The 7,736-nt window shown below is 38.3% G+C and overlaps 1 pseudogene; it reads right to left on the bottom strand.

The window, feature by feature from the left end:
- Positions 1–832: 832 nt before the first annotated feature.
- Positions 833–7,400, bottom strand: LOC128102899 (prostaglandin E synthase 3-like; annotated as a pseudogene).
- Between the last annotated feature and the right edge of the window lie 336 nt (positions 7,401–7,736).

Raw genomic sequence — 7,736 nt, 5'->3', positions numbered from 1 at the left:
GAATGTAGACATCTTAAAGCATTCCCACTGTCATGAACGTAAATTGAGGTTTTCCAGCCAAGGCATAAGGTGAAATCAAAACAGGAGATAAAAATCCAATAGTGGATTAACATTTTCCACTCATACTGACAGTGCAAATACAAATCTGGTCTAAAGTGCACAGACTCTCAAGCAACAATGTACAGCTTTCTTTGTCCTCCATGCTAACAAATGTAAGAGCTTAAGGGCCAAACAATACCAAATGCATAGGCTTCAAGAACCATCTAAATCAGGGCATTCACTAGTTTTAGCTAAAATACACCTCACCACTGACAAGTGGTCACATACAATAATGTAAAGTACATTTTTTGAAAAATAAACTTTAGTGGAATAATTCTGAAGGTACACTGGAGGAATGGCAGGGTATCAGGTTAAGATATCAGCCAATTTGTCTCAGCCCCTTCAAGTCCATGGTCTAGGATCTAAAACTCGTTCTCTTCCCTAAACTGAGAGCTTCCTAACATGTAAGAGCTTCTGTTGTAGAAAGAAGACTTAGGTAACGTGTATTTATTCATCAGAGCTGCTGTGTCAGTTGCCTAGGATCTCAACTGCTTCATGGAACCCTGGGAAATGTTCATGCATAAGGATATTGCCTTAGCTGACTTAAATTGCCCCATACAATGATACATTATCAACCCTCAATGAAGCCTTAAAAAAAAACAGGTTAAAAAATGGGTTAAAGGAGGCAAATACACCACCTGCCTTTAGTGCTGCCGACTCAGGAATTTTCTCAATTATTAAATCTTGCAGAAGTTATTTCACTTTCACAAAATCCAGGCGATGACAACATTCCTTACTCCAGATCTGGCATTTTTTTCATCATCACTGTCTTTTGAATCATCATCTGCTCCATCTACTTCTGGTAAATCTGCATCCCCATCACCACCCATGTGATCCATCATCTCAGAGAAACAGTCAAAATTGGACATGTCTTCCTCTGAATCATCCTCCCAGTCTTTCCAACGGGTGAAGTCCACACTTAGCCAATTAAGCTTTGCCCTCTCCTTTGTTAACCTAGGCCACGACTGGCCAGATTCTCCTGTCCACAAACAACGTAAAATTAATCTATCCGTTCTTTTATGCTTGGAATCATTTGGATCAATACAGTGAAAAAGGTCTATTTTATTTAAATGCCTAAAATTATCACTTCCTCCAAAACAACTGAAAGTAAGTTTGGATTTTTCAAAATTTGCATTAATATCTATAGTGGGTAGCTGGTCTACCTATGACCTTGAAGCACCACCTCAAGAGAGGCAGCAGGTGACTGCTACACCTGCCTATGACCTTCAAGTACATACCCTTGGGACATGGCCACTCAGGACCCTTTAGACCTGGGATGCATGTATGATGCTCTCTTGGCTCCCTCGTGGTTTGGATGCTGAGACTGACCAGGCAGAGCTTGGACCAGGCAGAAGATCAATGTGGGACATAGCTTGACTTTCCCAGACACTACGATAAATCTCCCATGCTATAGTGAGTTACACCCTAATAAATTTCTTTGTTCATTAAATAGACTCCATTCATTTCTCATTTTACCTGGTACCCCTACATGGGAGCATGAGTGAGCCATCTGCAGCCCTTTACCCACGCAGATAGCTTCCATGGATCCCGCCCACAGACTCGGTGACCAGTCAGCACAATCTGCCGGGAACTAGCAGTAGCTCAGATCTCTGCTTTCAAACCGCGCGCCCCCACCGGTCCGGAAACACCACTGAGTACCCAGAATGGCACCCAGAGTTGCCAGTTTATGCTGCTGCATCTTTTAATACTGCTTATCCTTTAACACTGCTTATGCCTAGTGCTGCAACTAGGGAGAATGCATGCGGGTGCTAGGGAGAGTGTGTGGGAGAGTGCATGCGAGTGTGACAGTGAGCTAGCACATCTCCGTGGCAGCCCTGCACAGCTTCCCCACTGTGCAGCCTTCACCGCCACACCTTAGGTGCCCACCCACCCCTGCTGAGTCCAGTCCGTGTTGCTGCCCATGGCTGCTTCCCCCCACGTCTGCATCCCCCATCCTATACGTGCATAGTTGGCTCCACAGCATCTCCACCAAGAGGCAGCTACTTATTTGTTAAACTTGTTCGGTAGCTGTTTAGCCCAATACAAGTCAAGGTCTTCAGAAAACGCGTCAGGACCTGCATTAGTGTTATACCTACAACCAAAAACCATCATGAGAACTGGGACACCGGCTCTCAAGGATTTCATCTAAGGTAAATTTACTCAATAAATTTGCACCTTAAACTGGCTAATAAATAAATTAATTAATAAAATTTTTCTGTAAAAGTTTTGAATATTTCTCAAAAAATGGCAGACAATATCATATATCAGAAATTTAAAAACATTTTTGTTTGCACTATGAATGAAATTTTACAGAACATATACAGTCTTCATGGGATGTATACAATGTTCACTATAATAGCAATTAGCATAGTGAGTCACATCATATCATTAAAAATTGGCTTAATATAACAGCAAAAATGAAACATTAATGAGACATAGAGGCTTTACAAAGTAGTAATGAAGACTTAAATAGAAGGATTCTTTCTATGGAAACTGCTAATTCACCACAAGAACTTCAGGCTTTGCAGAGTAGTAGTGAGGATTTTGAAAAATTGATTCTTTCTTTGGAATCTGCTAACTTACCACAAGAACTTCAGTTCATTAATAATAAGTGGACAACCAGATTTAATTCTATTGAAAATAAATATGAATACTTGATGGATGAAACAATAACGCTTCAGAGCAATATTAATGCAATTCAGATAATTTATAAGGAGGAAAGATCATCACTAAGTGATAGAATAAAGTCTATGGAATTATATGTTTCAGATGAACACATAAAATTGTATGATTCTATGAAATCTCTAGAATCCTTTACAACAGAGAAGGTTCAAACGCTGCAAAAGGTGGTAATTAATCAATTTCAAGCTCTGGAAGAGTCTCTCAGTAAAGATAACAAAGAAACTAATAAGCAGAAGAGCAAAGCCATACAAGTTGTAATGTTACCAGGTGACTCTTATAAAATGGCTTGTTCTGTCACCATCTGTGAGAAGCCAGCAGATGATAAACATCCTGAGGCATATATGCAATACTTCTGGCAACCTATTTAAATGAGAGATTTAAAAAACATTAAGAAAGCTGTGGTCACCTATGGTATACATTCAACATATGTAAAACAGATGTTAAATACATGATCTTCTACAAATAGAATAATACCAGATGATTGAAATCAGCTAATCTCAGCTGTCTTAGAATACATCCAGCAGTTACAATTGAAAAGTTGGTTGAGAGAAGAGGCTAAAATTCTTGAACAACAAAGTAAGATCAGAGGTTTTGAGATCTCCCAAGATCAAATTCTTGGTGAGGGCTGTTTTGCTGATATAAATGTACATGCTACCTTTGATGAGCATGCATTATCCCTATGCCATATAGCAGTTTTAAATGCTTGGGGGGAAATTCCAGAACCAAGAAAAACAACTGAGCTATATGTGAAGGTTTTCCAATGACCAAAAGAACCATTTACTGGCTTTGTTTTTATAAGAACTGGCCAAAGCTATAAACAAGGCAGTATCAGACAAGGATTAAGACAAGTATGAACTCAATCTTTGGTTTTAATAATGCTAATACAGAATGCAAAAAATACATACACCTTTAAAGACCAGGTCAGCACCTTTGAAGGAATGGATTCAATATACAAATGGTGTTGAGTCTCTTAACTATGGCAATGAGGCTTGGAAAGGAGAGTCAATTTCCAAAGGTGGAAGGAGGCCTCAAGGTACCAAATGTTTTAACTGTGGTACACCAGGTCATATAAGAAGAAATTGTACAAAGGGTGCTCATAAAATGAATGCTTCTTCTATAAATAACCCAAACAGGAGACCCCAACCATTTGGATTATGTAGAAGATGTAACAAAGGTCAGCATTGGACCAATAAATGCAGATCAACAATAGACATACAAAGCAACCCTTTACCAGCAGAAAACACCTTAGGGGGCCTCTTGTAGGTCCCCAAATTGAACAGGGTCCATACATTACCAGCCACTCTGGAAGAAATTCCTCGCCAGGACAATTAAATAACTCAGTGTCTAATGTAAAGAATGATACTGCACTGGATGATAGAACAGCTCTGATAGATGGATCAAAAATATTTTGGCAGACTTCCATAAATGAACAAAGACCAAAGCTTAGAGTATGAATTAATGGCATTGTTCTGGAAGGCCTGGTAGACACATGTGTGAATATGACAATAATTACACCAAAATCATGGCATCAGAATTGGCCTCTTCAAGATGTAGATGTCCAATTTCTAGGGATTGGAACCCTATCTCAGGTAAAACAAAGTTTGAGATGGGTTGAATGTATAGAGCCAGAAGGACAGAGAGGAAGGCTGAAGCCGTATGTGGCAATTGTAGTGGTGAATCTTTGGGGCCAAAATCTGTTACAGCAGTGGAATACCCAGATTAAAATTCGTACAATCTCAGAAGTGGAATACAGACCAATTCTGTTTCTGGGAATATTATTTGATACTATAAAAAAACAGCCCCCAACCATTCAGGCTGTACATAAACAGAGCACAACTGTCATTGAACTTTCAGAAGTACCAAGGGCCCTACCTTTAAAATGGCTAACTGATAAACCTCTCTGGGTTGGACAATGGCCTATGACATAAAAGAATTTATAAGCATTAGAACAGCTGGTTCAGGAGCAATTTAATGCTCAACACACTGAAGAATCTACCAGCCCTTGGAATTCTCTTGTATTTGTTATTAAAAAGAAATCTGGTAAATGGAGAATGCTGACAGATCTGAGAGCCATTAATAAAGTAATTCAGCCTAAGAGCTCCCTACAGAATGGGATGCTCTTTCCCTCTCTGTTACCCAAAGAATGGCCTATTATAGTTATTGACTTAAAAGACTGTTTCTTTACCATAGCTCTACAAGAAAAGAATAGAGAAAAAAATTGCCTTCACAGTACCTAGTTATAACAATTCCCAGCCAGTCAAGAGATATCAATGGAAGATCCTCCCACAGGGAATGTTAAATAGTCCTACCCTGCACCAATATTTCATGCAAAAACCATTGGAAATAATTCTGAGAAATTTTCCATAATCTATAATTTATCATTATATGGGTAAAATCTTATTAGCTGATGCAAAGTTAGGTACCTTAGAAAGCATGTTAAAAGAAGTAAAGCAAGTTTTACCTCACTGGGGACTACAAATTGCTTCTGAAAAGATATAAAGATGAAATTCTATTAATTACTTAGGATATAAGATAGATCTCCAAAAACTTAGACCCCAAAAGGTACAACTCAGGTGAGATCAATTGCAGAGTCTTAATGATTTTGAAAAAAAATTGTTAGGAAGCATTTCCAACTTACAGGCTATCATTGGAATACCTAAAGATGAACTAGTAAATTTGGCTAACACCTTAAAAGGGGACAAGGACTTAAATAGTCCAAGAGAATTACCAACTGAAGCTGAGAAGGAATTGGCTCTAGTAGAAAAGAAAATATGAGAAGTACATGTGGATCATGTGAATCCAGAACTTAACTGCATTCTGGTCATATTCCCTTCTAGACAATTCCCCACAGAGATTTTCATGCAGAGGGAAGATATTATATTGGAATGGATATTTCTACCATGTAAACTGAGTAAGAAGTTAAAGACTTAATTAGAAAAGATCTCTGATTTGATACTAAAAGGAAATTTAAGACTTCATCAGTTGACAGGAATGGACCCAGCAGAAATTGTAGTACCTTTAACTAATGAGGAAATTTCCTCTTTATGGAAATATAATTAATACTGGCAAAGAGCCTGCAGTAACTTTTTGGGAGAGATTAACAATTGTTATCCCCAAAGCAAGAGAATAGAATTCATGAAAAGAACTGAATGGGTCCTTCCTCACACTGTATGGCAAAAACTAATCTCTATAGTCCCCCCATTATATACTGATGCAAATAAATCAGGAAAGGTAGGATATAAATCAGGAAACTTAAGTAAAGTGGTTCAAATCCCCTACTATTTTTGTACAAAAGACACAACTGTATGCCATTTTTATGGTACTAATGGACTTCACAGAACCCCTCAATATAGTCACTGACTCTCAATATGCAGAGAAAGTTGGTTTACATATTGAAACTGTTGAATTTATTTCTGATAAAACAGAAGTAACTTCACTATTTATACAATTACAGGAAATCATCAGAAATAGAGAACATCACATATATAAAAAACACATCAGGTTCTCTAGCACAAGATAATGATGAGATTGATCAATTATTAATAAATAATGTGCTAGAAGCCTCAGAATTTCATAAGAAACACTATGTAAATAGCAAAGGTTTGAAAAGGGACTTTTCCATCACTTGGCAACAGCCAAGGAAACTGTAAAAAAAATGTCCTACTTGTTCCTTCTATAAACAAACTTCATTACCTGCAGGAAGCAATCCTAAAGGTATACAGGGAAATGAAATTTGGTGGATGAATGTGTTTCATTTTGCAGAATTTGGAAGATTAAAATAGCCATACCATTGACACCTATTCAGGATTTCAATGGGCAACTCTTATGAATTCTGAATAGTCTGATTCTGTGATTACACACCTATTAGAAGTTATGGACATCATGGTAATACCTGTACAAATTAAGACTGACAATGCCCCAGCATATGTCTCAAATAAAATGAGACAGTATTTTTGCATATTACAATATAAAGCATATTACAGGAATACCACAATCCCACAGGCCAAGTAGTCATAGAAAGATCTAATTGAAATTTAAAGGATATGCTAAATAAACAGAAAGAGGTAACAATGACCCCTGGAAATAGATTGCATAATGCTTTATTAACCTTGAATTTTCTCAATGCTGATGAGAAAGGAACAGCTGCAGAGAGACATTGGACAACAGAAAAAACTCCTGAGCTAAACCAACCTGTTTACTTCAAAGATGTGTTGACCTCAGAATGGAAACCAGGATAACCAAACTATGTTGGGGAAGGGGTTTTGCTTTTGTTTCTTCATGACAAGAAAAGCTATGGATACCAACAAAATGAAGTCCACACTAAGCCAATTAAGCTTTACCCTCTCCTTTGTTAACCTAGGCCATGATTGGTCAGATTCTCCTGTCCACAAACAACATAAAATTGACCTGCCTATTATTTTATTCTTGGAATCATTTGGATCAATACAATGAAAAAGATCAATTTCATTTAAATGCTTAAAATGATCACTTCCTCCAAGACAACTGAAAATAAGTTTCAATTTTTCAAAATTTATGTTAACATCTTTACTGTCTTCAACACAAAATTCAATGACTACATGGTCCCTTCTTTTGTACCACTTTGCAGAAGCAGGCTGCATGGTAAATGGGGCAGGGGGCAGGTGAATGGGTTGGTAGGTCTCACTGGCAGCAGCAGGTGAGTCAACTCCTCTCCAATATCTTCTGCCCAGTCTTCTTCTGCCCAGTCAAGGCCTCTTCTTGCTGCCCTAAGGCAACAGCAGTCACGAGCTCAACCTGGATGCCCAGAATGCACTGCGTGGAAAGTGGCTCCCTCAGTCCAGGAGAAGAGGAAAGTGTAGGAGAAGGAGCACGGGGACAGAGAATGAGCATGTGTGAGTGTGAGGGGTGGTTAGCAGCCCCATCTCTTGAGCTCTTCTTCTAAACTTGAAGTCACAGCCTACTACATGACCTCCAAC

This window comes from Peromyscus californicus, unplaced genomic scaffold (assembly GCF_007827085.1).
Source record: "Peromyscus californicus insignis strain IS unplaced genomic scaffold, ASM782708v3 Scaffold_11__1_contigs__length_118956290, whole genome shotgun sequence".
Taxonomy (NCBI): Eukaryota; Metazoa; Chordata; class Mammalia; order Rodentia; family Cricetidae; genus Peromyscus; species Peromyscus californicus.
The sequence above is the reverse complement of the archived record's forward strand: the minus strand, read 5'-3'. Positions and strand labels throughout refer to the sequence as shown.